Source organism: Hyaena hyaena, unplaced genomic scaffold (assembly GCF_003009895.1).
Source record: "Hyaena hyaena isolate Hyena2069 unplaced genomic scaffold, ASM300989v1 scaffold_600, whole genome shotgun sequence".
Classification (NCBI taxonomy): Eukaryota; Metazoa; Chordata; class Mammalia; order Carnivora; family Hyaenidae; genus Hyaena; species Hyaena hyaena.
In genome coordinates, this window is record NW_024081234.1 from 907,134 (window position 1) to 920,775 (window position 13,642).

A 13,642-nucleotide genomic window follows, 5' to 3' on the forward strand; every position below is an offset into this window, starting at 1 on the left:
CCTACACCCACCCCCACCCCCGCACCCGCACCTGCCCTCCAGCCGGCACCGAGAAGAACCTTCCAAGCCGCAGTTCTGATCTCATACCCCACCACCGCCTGCTCAAGTGAGACTCCACCACGGGCAGCGAGCCCGCAGGCCCCTCTGGCCACACCTGCACCCTAGACCTCCAGCAACGCTGTGCCCTCTGGGGAGCACCGCACGTGGAGAAGACTCTGAAGAACTGCAGGGCCGCCCTCTGTTCTTCCTGACCCACCACCCCCGCAGCTCGTTCCCTGCAGGACACACGGGAGAAAGAAGCTGAACATGAACAGGAAGCGACACGGGGAAGGCTGGTCCAAGTCCCAGGCAGGCTCCCCCCCCCCCACCTCCCAGCTCTCCGGAGCCCCTCTGGACATGCCCTCGGGCGGGGTGGGGCGTCTCTCTAGCGCTGGCAGCCTCAGAAACGTGCAAGAGGCTGCAAAGAAGCGGGTGAATACAACAGTGGTCCCCCTGGAGGAGGGTCTGCCCCCCCCCCATCCTGGGGGGCGGCAAGTGGAGGACCCTGGTGGGCGCCTGTCCCCGCACAGACAGCGGGCGGCGCCTGCCTTCCCGATATAGCCCAGCCCGAGAGGGGACTTTTCTAGGCGTCTTCCGCAGACACAGCAAAAGTCACTTTCGGGTAGAGGGGCTCATACCCCTGCTCCTCTCATGCCCTGTGGAGAGACTCCAGCCCACTCCCTCCGCCCTACAGAAGGAGGCGTGGTTACCGGTGGTCGGTGGCTGGGCCCGCCCACAGCGACCATTCACTCAGGTCAGTGCACAGAAGGGGCTTGTCCCGCCAAACGCACCCCATACTTGTCCTCAGTCATCCGTGTCACCAGGGGGGTAAGTCTGTCTGGTTGGGGGTGAAAGATTAGCAAGCTCATCCAGCCCAGACAGCCCCCTTCTCCAATGACTTTTGTATAAAACAGAGCCTGCATCTATCCCCACGTGCCTGTCTCAGGTGTGGACTTGAGCGGACTTGAGACGGTAAGAAACGGGAAGCATCTGGCGGTCCGATAGGTACCCCTTCCACACAGAGCCTGACTTCTTTACGCACAGACTCTGCCCCAGATCCTCGTGACCACAGGCAATGCCAGCGCTCTTCCAGCCAATGATGCAGACACTGGGGGTTTCCAGAAATGCCTTCCTGAGAGAGACTCCGCCCCTTCCTGCTTCCCTGCCTTTCTACGGAACATCAGGCTGGAGTCAGAACTCACCACAAGACCCGAGCAGCCAAACATGAGAATGAAACAGCGGACTGGAGACAGAAGGGTCCAGAAGCCACCGTTTCAGCCTGACTGTCCACCAGAATCTTGGTACAAAGGACCCAAGAATGAAAAGCCACACCAGCCAGGTTTTCTGCCACACGCTGCCAAACCAACCCTGACCCAAACACAGACCACGGAAACGGCGTGGGCACAGGTCCTAAGGCCAGCCCTGCTACAGACCCGGATCCACAACAGTGATGGTGACAGCCTCTGGCCTCCGAAAGCTCACGTCCAGGGCAGAGGGAGAGTCAGTGAGCAGCCAGCCAACGGGGCCACGGCGAGCATCCTAGGGCAGGGTGATCTGGGCCACAACAACACGGGGAGACAGCCCCGCCGAGGGGACAGCATTTGAGCTGATGGCCCGGAGACAGGCAGGTGGCAGCCTTGTAAACACCTGGGGGATGACTGTCCCCCACCGGAGGAACAGCGTGGGGGGCGCCATTTGTACAGATCGGCAAACAGGAAAAATGGAGGGAAGTCAGGCAGGGGGAAGGCCGGTGAACTTTCTCCTAAGGGAACTTACTTTCCCCATCATGACGGGAAGTCACTGGAAGGGCTCGAGCAGGGGTTACCTGATGGGCCGTGTCCCTAGAAGGATGTCTGCAGTGACCCCATGACGGTGGACCGCATGGGAGCAAGTCTGGACCCCGCAAAGCCAATGGGGAGCCCCTGCGGCTCACAGAGGGGGGACGCAGGGACACATTTGGAGGAGCTGGGGGGCCTCGCGCAGACGGCGAGCGAGGCGGGAGAAAGGAGAATCTGACAACGGCCACGGGCCCCCGCGGGAGGCACGGGGAGGCCGGGCCGGGGACCATCTGAGCAGGCACACGCTGCGCCACTTCCAGAGTGGAGGGCAGGGGCTGGGGCTGCGGGGCGAGCAGGCAGGAGAGGCATCCGCAGCCAGGGCGGGAGGGGCCGGGGGGCCAGGTGGCTCAGGCAGTCCTGTCAGAGGCTGCTGAGGGCCTGAGCAAGACAGGGACAGGGCAGCGGCCACTGACCTTGACAAAGACAGGTCACCAGTGACTCGGAAGAGCCACTGCAGAGGGACAGGGAGGCCAAAAGCCAACCAGAACAGTCAAGAAGGTGGTGACAGGGGGGCAGGCATCCGAGCCAGGGGGCCCAGTGTGACCACCGTGTGCCGTCCCCCACATGGAGGCCCCGGCTCAGTCTGGCCTCAGGACACCTCTGAGTGTGGACTGCTAGATAAACAGGTGTGCATCACAGACATGCCCACGTGCCATGCACTTCCACCCTGTCCCCCACCCCCAGCCCCATGCGAGGGGCACTCAGAAAAGGCGGGCAGGGAGGTGAGAAGAGCCGTGTGAACACCGAGCCCAGCAGGACGGGGTCCTGAGGACACAGTGTGGCGCCGAGACACAGCCAGACACGGCGCGTGGGGGCCACTTCTCTGCACAGAGAACGTGTGCCTGCAGGTGACCACACCAGCACCGAAAAACCAGAAATGCGCTTTTCGCCAAATCCACAATTCAAAGCCTTCCTGGGGAGTGAATGAAAACTTTTACTTACAGATTTCTGAAAGCAGAGGTAACTCCAGACGACAAACAAGCACGGGCTCCTCAGCGGGCTCTCGGCGCCTGGGACGCTCTGCCCCCAGCAAGAGTCAGGACGGCGGCCCGACAGAGGCTAAGACCACGGGTCCTTAGTGAGGCTCAGCATACACGCTGGATGCCGCGCTCGAATCCAGCTGCTCACTGAGTTGTAAAGAATGTTTCTGAGTAATCTGATATACTTTATTTCTCAAAAGAGCCTCAATTTTTATTTTTTTAGCAATAACATTTTTAAAATTCTTTTTATGTCTTTATTTTATTTTGAGAGACAGAGACAGCGAGCGAGTAGGGAAGGGACAGAGAGAGAGGGAGACACAGAATCTGAAGACAGGCTCCAGGCTCTGAACTGTCAGCACAGAGCCCGATGTGGGGACTCGAACCCACGGACCATGAAAACATGACCTGAGCCAAAGTCGGAGGCTTAACCGAGCCACCCAGGCATCCCAAGAGCCTCAATTTTTAAGCACAACATCACCAGAAACCCATCTTAGGAAAATACATTAAATCAAGAAACAAAAAAGTTCTTAAAGTTTTGTGAATCAAACAGGCTACAATCACATATGGCCACACAGCTAATCAGGTGAGTCATGAGCTGCGAAGATGACGAACAGGTCGCCAGCAAAAACGAAGTGCCATAAAGCAAGTTATTTAATTTGATTTTATCAAACATGTTCTTTTTTTAATTTTTTAATGTTTTTATTTATTTTTGAGAGACAGACTGAGTGGGGGAGGAGGGGAGACATAGAATGTGAAGCAGCTCCAGGCTCTAATCTGTCAGCACAAAGCCTGATGTGAGATGACGACCTGGGCCAAAGTCAAACACTGAACCGACTGAGCCCCCAGGCACCCCCATCAAACGTTTTCTAAGCCCCCACTGTGCCCCGGCTGTGCAAGGACAGGAAGCCCGACCCTAAGGTGCTCAGCAGAGCAGAGAAAAGTGCTCAGTTATAGCCAAGAGGACACAGAATAATTACGTTCCGGCCTGTAACTTTAAAAACCTAGGTCTTGGGGCACCTGGGTGGCTCAGTCGGTTAAGCGTCCGACTTTGGCTTAGGTCATGATCTCATGGTTCCTGGGTTCGAGCCCCGTGTCAGGCTCTGTGCTGACAGCTCAGAGCTGGAGCTGCTTTGGATTCTGTGTCTCCCTCTCCCTGCCCCTCTCCTGCTCATGCTTTGTCTCTGTCTCTCAATAATAAATAAACATTTAAAAAATTAAAAACAACAAATAAAAATCCAGGTCTTGACTGGCAGCATCCACTTCCTGGGCCTTGTCACACCACCAGACTCCTAACGCAGCAGACACGTCCCGCCAACCCCCCCAAATGTGGCCGCTTGTGTGTCCCCCAGTCCCTACCCCAGGGGCCTCTTCCTGGAAGAAGACACAATGAAGGAGGGTGAGGCCAGGCCAAGAAACAGGCAGATCTGCTCAGACACGGCTGTGCACACACAATGATGGATTTCAGCCTCAGATCACGACCACCCTGACCCTCGCCACACGGGACAAGGACTGGTTCCAGAACCACAGAATGAAACGCAAGAGGTGTCAGGAAAACACCACCGGGTCAGAGAACAGCACAAGTTCGGCTCTGAGGGCTAAGCACACACAGGCACACACAGCTTCCGATCACCAGGGACGTCCGCGGGGGCTTCCGGAGACCCGCCACGGGGAGTGTAAGCAGACAGGGGATACTGTGGCCACGCACCTGAGCCTGTGCTGCGAGAGGGTCCCCGCAGCCGAGACCCAGCGCCGACGACACTTTCCTCCTGGGACCTGGGCAGCGCTAAGGACAGCCTGGCGCAGCAAGTCAGCCGCTCGGCACGCCAGCGTCCCCAGCCACGGTTCATGCCAGCTCCTCTGTGGCCTGAACCACGTGAAGGGGGGCGTGAGGCCCCCACAGTGTGGCAGGAGCCATGCCCCTTCCTTCCTCCGGAGACCCTGCTTATCTCAGAGCCCGGGCTTCCTGGTTTTCATTGTTCACTGCGTAAATGCGGGGGTGGGGGGTGATATGAGACTCATCAAGAGAGTTCAATAACCGAGTAACAGATAACCCAGTTGGCTCTAGAAAACAAGATAAAGATTTCCTTGAATTTAAAACTAACCATGATAGTGATTTTGACATCTCTAGGGCCTGAGATATACCTTCAAGAAAGAGAAATAAAAAATACAAAAATGCATGATGATGAATTGCTCATATATTATAGGATTGGGAGGCTTTATTTATTAAATAAATAAATAATTTATTAGGGAGCTTTTTCATATAATTATTCAGGTAAAGTTAGACTTAAGATATTCAGAGCTTCACTGATTCCCTCCACCTTACCTGCTCTGTGTTTTGGGACAATCCCTACTTTGATCAGTACTTTAATTCTTAAAGAAAGACGTTTTGCTCTTCCATGACATTAATAGTATCACTCTGGCTTACAAATGTAAGAACGTATAAAGGAGATGTACCCATTTTTAAAAATCTAACAGAAGTACAACAATGTAAAAATTACTTTAGATGATGGCTCTTGAATTCTCATTCCAAGACTTAAAGGTTATCTCTAGGGATGTCTGGGAGGCCCAGTCAGTTAAGTGTCTGACTTCGGCTCAGGTCATGATCTCACGGTTCGTGGGTTCGAGCCCCACGTCGGGCTCTGTGCTGACAGCTCAGAGCCTGGAGCTGCTTCAGATTCTGTGTCACCCTCTCTCTCTGACCCTCCCCTGCTCTCTCTCTCTCAGAAATAAATAAAAACATTAAAAATTTAAATTTTAAAAAAAATAAAGATTACCTCTAACGGTTCAACTCTCATATTAAGACTTAGTCTCCAAAGTGCAACTATACTGCAAAAAGATAATATTTATTCCCACGAAAATGCTTTTCTTTGATGTCCATCTTTCCAATCCCTCTCAGCGGCCAGCTGCAATATGGCAGAGTGGGGGCAGGGGGCTGGGGGTAGGGGGCCAGCTCAGCCGGTCCCTTCCGAGAGGTCAAAGTTGGCTGATAAAAAAAAGGAATGACCTCAGAGGTTTCCCTCCATCCTCAACAGTCACCCAGTCACTTGGCTAATAAGGAATGGTGTCCTTCGAGACCATGGCAAGGAAAGGGAATGTGGTGTTGCCCTTGGAGCTCAGCTGAGGGCCAGGCACACCTTCTAGGCCAACGGGCCCAGCAGGCTGCAGGTTCTTCTCTGCACAGAGGATGCTGGGGGCCAGGAGCCAAGCCCCCGGCCCCCAGCTGTGCTTTTCACACTGTTTCCCAATATCCTGCCCAAGGAATGAGGAAAGTTGATCTTTCCTCTTTCCTAAAACAGAACTATTTTCTCTTATTAAAATGGGTGAATAGATTTCTGAGGTCCACTGGCCTGTCTCCAGCCTACCTACGCGCCATGACAGCTAAATTCACGGCAGAGGGGGTGGGAGGGGCAGAGCTTCTACATGATTCTCTCCCAGGCCACCCACCACTCTCCCTGGGCTGAGGGTCCCCTGGAGAACAGGGACTTGCATCCTGGATCTCCTCCACCCCACCTGACTGCAGAGCATGTAACAAAGGCACGGCGAGCCGTACGGTGCTCAGACACCAGGCTCCCATCCCCCGGAGCCAGCAGGCTGCCAGAGGCGCGGCCCCACGTGCCCTGATGCCTTTGGGAGCCAGACAGAGACCGCCCTGGGAGGGAACGAGCCTGCTGGCACCCAGAGAGCTGCAGCGGAAGGTGACGAGCTCACCCGCAGCTCCTCCTTAGACGGCAGCCCACACACCAGTGCCGTCTCACTAGCTCTCCCAAGCACTCTGCCATCACAACCCTTAAAAAGATGAACCTTCCCTAACGTAAAACCACCAGATCCGATTCCTTTGCCTCTTCGTCATGAGAATTTAATAAAAGCAGAAATAATTATGTAAGTAGGTAGGCTAAACATCAACTAATACTGAAGCTGGGAATTTTGAAATTAAGTAGTGGAAGAAATCAGATGGACTTAAGGTTGATTTAAGATAATACCGGGGGCAAAGACAAGCAGATGTCTGAGGAAGGAGAAAATCGGCAAGGGCAGTCAAATGGGAAAAACATGCAGCTTAAAGGTACACGGGAAACTGCACTCCATGAAGAAGGACATGGAGTTATTTTATTCACTGCTACACCTTTTGGCATCAAAGTGCCTGACACACAGTAGGTGCGGAAAAACTACTTGTCAGATGGCTGCACGCATAACAGAAAATAGGTTCCATTTATACTAGGGAAGAAGAAGAACTACAGGAATAGAAGATGCTAGCAGCCCCTCAGATTAGAAGACGTTTACTATCACTGAGCCAATACTGTTTTTCTAATACGGTTCGTGTTACAATAGTAGCCGTGGGTCAGATGTCACTTTTCCGATAAAAGTCACTGTGAGTCCTGTGTTTCACTCCCTATAAATAAGGAGGCCCAGGGAGTTCCGAGGGGCAAACAGAGCTGTGAACGCACAGAACAGGAAACAAGAATGATATGAAGATAGAAAAACTGGGTCTTCAAGCCAGGAGCAAGGACAGGATGGTGGCCAAGGTCAGAGCAGCAGCTACCCTAAGGAGGCAGGGGGTGGAGCTGGGCGGGCACGAGGAAGCCTTGGGGTGGGCGTCGGGATGGTCGCACAAGTGCGCACACACGTGAAGGTCACCAGCCTGCATGCCAGGCTTCGGCGGGGGCTGGGCGAGCTCCTACCGACTCAGGAAGAGGACTGTTATATTTTCCGGAATTTGGGGAGCCAGCTGACAGCTCACTGGTAGCTTGAAACAAGCAATGGTGAGACTATTTACACCACAGAAACTGGCAAATGCTACACATCAGGGCTTTTTACGTCCCCTCCCTCCAAAAAAGCCGGCTGTTAAACGTTTACCAGCATAGCACTACATGTCCCTTACAGTATGTACACTGGATTCCAAAATGTCAAAAGTTGGGGGGCTGAGGGGAGCGAGGAAGGACTTATTTTGAAAAAGGAAAAGGCATGAAGATAAATAGAATATTTAATCTTCAATGTATTGAAAGTAAAGAATGAAAAATGTTTAAAAGCAAGAAATCTACTAATGAAATTGACTATATTAGCAGGTTGGAGAGGAAAAGCCATACAACCATCTCCATAGATGCAGAAAAGGCACACAGGATCCTGCTACTCAGGATAACGCTTACTTTAAAAACCTCCCAGCCAAGGAGGAAGGTGAGCGGCTCACCTAGAGAAAAGGTGTGTGCAAAACAGCTACCGTCTGCACCACACTTGGCGATGAGACTCCAGTGTCAGCACTGGCGCGGACATCGGCACGAGAGAGGCACCTTGACCACCACGACGGTGCGAACGGGGCATCAGAGGCCCAGCCAGAGCACAAGGGAAGGCACAGAGGTGAGGCGGGGCCAGCGTTACCTGCACCATCCAGTCCTGCGGACGGAAGACACAGGGCGCGGGGGCAAGCGGTGGCGTAGCCGGCATGCAGGCTTCCTGCACGGCAGCGAGGAGTACTTAGCAGCGTAACTGGAGAAACCGCCCGGCTCGCGTTAACAGTGGGCGCGGGGCAGGCTCGGGGATCGACAGGCTACTGGCGAGCCAACTGGGGACACATGAGGCCTCACTTCAAACTACGCAGAAGCAACTTCACACAGGTTAAGGAGCTAAGTGCGGGAAAGAGACGGTCACACAGCCAGAGGAAGTGAAGGCGGAGCAGACAAGTGTTCTCAGACAGGTTCGTACCCAAGTCATAAAGGAAAAGTCCAATAAATTTTAACATCTAAACATTTAAAATCTCTCTTTGGGGGAAAAAAAAACTCAAAAGGAAAAGACCTAGGAAAACATCTGTAGCCACGTGAGATCCCCAATGTGGGCCTCTGGTAACCCCATCAGCCGGGGCCCCTGACCCCTCCTGGGCACACCACCACCTCCCACTGGAGCCAGGGGCGCCCGACGCACCTCCCTGCACCCCCAGGAGGGGGAAGCGCAGCTCCAGAGTGCCCCACCAGGCTGAAGGCAACCGGGATGCCCAGTAAGATGGAAGGAGAGGACTTCCTGCTCGACACGACTCCGAACCCTCAATGGCAGCTCAGATAGACGGAGGGAGCACAGGAGTGGGCCCCATCCTCACCCTGAGCCCCACGGGTGTCTCCTCATGTTTTGTCGTGTGCTTTTCAACTTCCTATTTTGAAATTATAGACTCACAGGAAAGCAGAAAACAGTAGCGAGTGCGCGTCTAGTGTCTGCAGCTGACCGGATCACTGATAGGTTACTGAGCTCGGAAATTTCCTCGGGCACAACACTCTTCGCTCAACGGTGAGCTGCATCTGAGCTTCACCCGTTTTCCTGCTAAGACCCCTCTGTGCCAGGAGCCCACCCAGAACCCACCGTGCCCTTCAGCGTCATGTCTCCCCAGACTCCTCTGAGCCTCCGCCACCCGTCAAGCCTTCCTGTCCTTCGGGACTTGGACGCTCGAAGAGCTCAGGTCCGGTGTCTCCCTGGGGTCGGCCAGCTCCTCGTGATGCTGCTGTGACTATGCATCTGTGGCAAGAACACCAGACACGCGATGCGCCCGTGTGGTATCTGGGCTACACGATGGGGGCTTGTCTCATCACAGGTGACGTGAGCTTAGGCCACCTGGGGAAGGTGGTGTCTGCTGACCTCCACTCTAAAGTTACTATTTTTCCCTTTTTAATAAATAAATAACTTGGGGAAGAGATAGAGACTAGGCAAATATCCTGTTTCTCCTCAAACTCTCACCCACTGATCTCAGTCCCATCCCTGAGCTATTGTACTGTCTTCTCTATGTCCTCACTCTTTCGACACTGAGTAATTAGAACCCTTCTGTGGGGAAGAGCTGCCCCTTCTCCCCCATTCACTCAGCTCTTTATTCAATTATTTATTTATATCCGTACAGGGTGAGTGCTGACTTTAGTCTATGGAATACAAACTGACACTATCATCATTTATTTCCTCGCTCAGACTGACCCAACCCTGGCTATCTCTGCTCCCTGGAGCTGGCACCCCATGCACCCCCTTCTGGGCGCTTCCTTACTTCTGCACGGCCAGGTGTTCTGGCTGCACCTTCTTCAAGGAGCCCTGCTCTTTGCTGTTGGAGGATGATACCTGTGCACGCTCGCCGTTTCTGGCCCTGTCAGGGGACGGAAACCTAGGACACGCGCGTGTAACCCACACACTCACACGCATCTCTGCGTGTCTCCGTATACACCTCTCCCTATGTACACGTTAGAGACCGTGGGTTTACACCGCTACCTGGCCCACTCCAGACTGACCACCTGCTCAGTCCTGTGTGCACACCAAGTAGGTGCACACTGCTGACCTTACCCCTGCGACACACCCAGTGTCCTCAGCCTCACAGAATCCAGCCAAAATGCTGTCTACCACGACTGGGCAGACACTTTTCTTCCCATCCCTTTTCCTGCGGTGCCATTATTGTTTGTGGACACTGAGGTTTGCTGCTGCCTGTATCCCACGTTAGGGCCCCCACGTTCCGGCTGAGGCTTTGCTTCATTTCCGGGTGTGTAAACTCTGCTGTGGTCCCCGAGTCAGGCTGTCGCGAGCGCTGTGCCGGGAGGAGTATGACGGCCCTCGCCTGCGGCCGAGTCCACCCCCGACCTTCCCGCCCCACCCCACCACCTTCAGAACCAACCCAGCCTCCGGCTCCGGCCGGGCCTCCCCACTCCCTTTGGCACGAGCGTGCCCCCGTGCACGTGTCTCCTCACGGCCCTGCTCCTGGTGGACGGCAGAGTACTGCCCTCGGCAGCGCGCCTCACGCCCTCTCCGCGGGTCTCGGAAGGCACCTCGAAGCGGGTCACAGCGACCGTCGTCCACGCGGCACTTTGTGCCCAGATAAGTAGGCCATTTCCACGTGTGCTTCCATACGGTTGGAGGTGTGCCCGCAAGCGAGATTCCTAGAGGGGCAAACGCCGGGGTGAAGCAACGGGCACACGAGTTCTGCAGGCCGAATGGGGTGTCCAACGCGCCCGGGCCCACATCACTGATCTCCTCAGATGAGAAAAAAACAATCAAATGACAGGAAAGAGCTCATCTGTGGGGCCCTGATACAGAGGCTGTCGGCGTAAGAAACCCTGCAGCCGATGCTCCGACGACCACAACATCTCAGCCCGGAAGAAAGAGGTTCACGCTATTTGAGAAGCTCAAAGCCCAGAGAGAGACCTAAGGAGCAAGCCACCTAAGACCTAGCAAATGGCTGTTACCAGCATTATCAACAACAGTGAAAAGATTTTATCCTAAACCCCATTCGCAGCCCACACCCACACGAGCACACGTGCACACACAGCCGTGTCTGCTGATGCTCAGGGCAGCTTTACGCACAGTAGTCAAAACGTGCAAACACTCCCAACACGCAGCCCCGGCGACGGGAGGAGAGGTGCTGGGTCCGCGCAGGGCAGTGCCACTCAGCAACTACCAGAACGAAGTCCCGATCCAGTCCCCACCAGGGACGAACCCCAAAACCTTGTTAAGTGAGAGAAGCCTGACACAAAAGACTACAGGTTGCATGATTCCATTAAAGTGAAAGGTCTAGAAAAGGCAGATCTATAAGGACAGACCAGCGGCTGCCAAGGCCTGCGGGTGGAATGGGATTAATACAAGCACAGGAACGTCCCGGGGTGACAGAAGCTTCTAAACGGGGCTGTGCGGGCGCCTGGGGGCGCGGTCGGCTAAGCGTCTGACTCCTGGTCTCCACTTGGGCGCATGAGTTCCAGCCCCACGTCAGGCTCTGTTGACAGCGTGAAGCCTGCCTGAGCTTCTGTCTCCCCCTCTCTCTCTGCCCCTCCCCTGCTTGTGTGCTCTCTCTCACTCTGTCTCTCAAATAAAGAAAACTTTGAAAAAAACTGTAAACGGGACTGTGGTAAAGGCTGCATGACTCAGACACTGTGAAAATCCCTGAACTGTCTTGCTTACAGGGGGTGCATCTCACAGCAGCCACTGACACAGAAGAAAAGAAAACCTCCGTACACAGCCCCCCCCCCAACCTGGCATGTCCCGATCCGTCTCCCCAGAGCACTCAGAGCCTGCATCCCCAGACAACTGGGCCAGACAGGCAATCTGCACTGCTTCTCCCGACCACCAGGGGGCCTGGGAGCCGGGGGATCTCCCGCGGCCTCTCCCCTCCCTTCCTGCACGCACAGGGGGGCCCTGTCCCCTGAACCCCAGCCACCTCACACACGGCTGTCCCGGCTCAGAAGTCCGGTAACTGAAAGGAAGAAAACCCCCTTTCCTAGGGCAAGAGCTTTCAGTGAGAAACACCTAAGTTCATCAGACACCCCTCCCCCTGCCCACCCTCCCTCCCTCCCCACAGGGAGTGTAAGGGGGGCTGGGGCACACTGCAGCTCCCTCTCTGCTCCCTCTAGAACATTCTGCCGGTTCGTACAACACCTGTTCGTTCTACGGAAATATCAATTCCCTCACTGTTTCGTCAGAGGAAGAAAGTCAAAGGACAGAAAGCTTAGTAGTAAGGTGACCGACTATGTCACTCATTCACGTGCACGTGGGCGAAAGCCCTCTACGGCGCAACACAAACATTCAGAGAGGGAACACCCTGAGAGTAGGAGTGAAAGATGTGACAGCGTGTGAGCTACGCTCGGGTGACGCCGCACCACGTACTCGGGACACGCGGCCAGCGGTCCGGAGCCAGTGTTCCCTCGCACCACTTCCAAAACCAGCCGAAATGTGATGGAAGCGATTTTTCCATAGATCCTCAGTGATGGTCAAGTCCAGCTTGAAGCCTGTGCCCCAAGTGATCACTGCTCTGAATTCCCGTGATTCGTTCGTATGGATTCCACTTCTTCCTGGATTAAGATCTTGCACCCTCAACACCCAAACCAGCTTCCAGGCGAAGCAAACGGTTCTTCACTGCGTGTACCTCCCTGAAACCGTTAACCTAAAACATAGTTACACGAGGCTCTTTAAACACTTAGATAACTTTTCAGTGAAAATAAAGTTTTAACACCTTGCCAACCACAAAGAAGAGCCCCCTCTGCGGCAGCCCGCCCAGGAGCACTGTGCTGTGATGGACACATAGCGTAAAACCCAAAGCAGACCGTGGACTCAAGAGCGGCCAATCTGTGGGACTAGTATTTGGGGAAGATTCCTATTCTGGAAAAGAATCAAATTCAAAGCAATCAAGACTAATAAATGTGCAGTGTCAGGTGACTGATGCCCCCACGTGGCCAGGACAGAGTAGATACAACCCCTCAAATCACTGCTCGTGGACTGTGGCCTGAGCACGCAGGTGGTCTTCAGATCGACCCCAGGTAGAGACTGCATGAAGATTCTGGGAAATCTCACTGCTGCCCATGATTCTTCAGGTAATGAGCGCTTCACACAGGATCCTACGGCTCCCCCCAGGCTCCCCCCACTCTACCTGGGGACACCCCCTGAGTGAGCCCCGCTTCCCAAGGCAGAAGCCCTGTCCTCACGCAGCCCCGGCACACGTAAGAGGCAGGCTGCACCAACAGACACAAAGACTTGCCTCAAAAGAGAGAACCCTGAAAAAGCAGGTGCCGGATAGAATCAATTCCCAAGAAGAGAAGAAAACAGGATGAAGGAGACCCAGGCGTTGGGTCAGGAGGTGAGCGTGGGCAGAGGAGGCCTGTGGCCCCACGGGGAACCAGCTCCTGCAATTGCCTCTCACCCTCGCGCAGATGATGAAAAGCTACCTGTGTCCTTGAGTAAATCCTTCTCAGGAAAACCAAGTGCGCGGACGCCTGGAGAGTCAGAGGATTTGTACGAACGGTCACGAGCCAGAACAAGGAAAGAAGTCGGATCTGCATGTACCGTTGCAGAGAG

At 54.5% G+C, this 13,642-nt stretch overlaps 1 protein-coding gene across 4 annotated transcripts in view; it reads right to left on the reverse strand.

Moving 5' to 3' along the window:
* The window catches only part of ADARB1 (adenosine deaminase RNA specific B1), a 129,437-nt gene that overhangs the window by 107,026 nt on the left and 8,769 nt on the right, over nucleotides 1-13,642 (reverse strand). Inside the window, exon 1 of one of the 4 annotated variants that reach the window (XM_039257112.1) lies at nucleotides 13,513-13,612. The exons of the other annotated variants lie outside the window; for them this stretch is intronic. The gene's annotated coding sequence lies outside the window, so the exon portion shown is untranslated. Of the gene's footprint in view, nucleotides 1-13,512; nucleotides 13,613-13,642 lie in introns of those variants that run through there. 4 annotated transcript variants of the gene reach the window in all.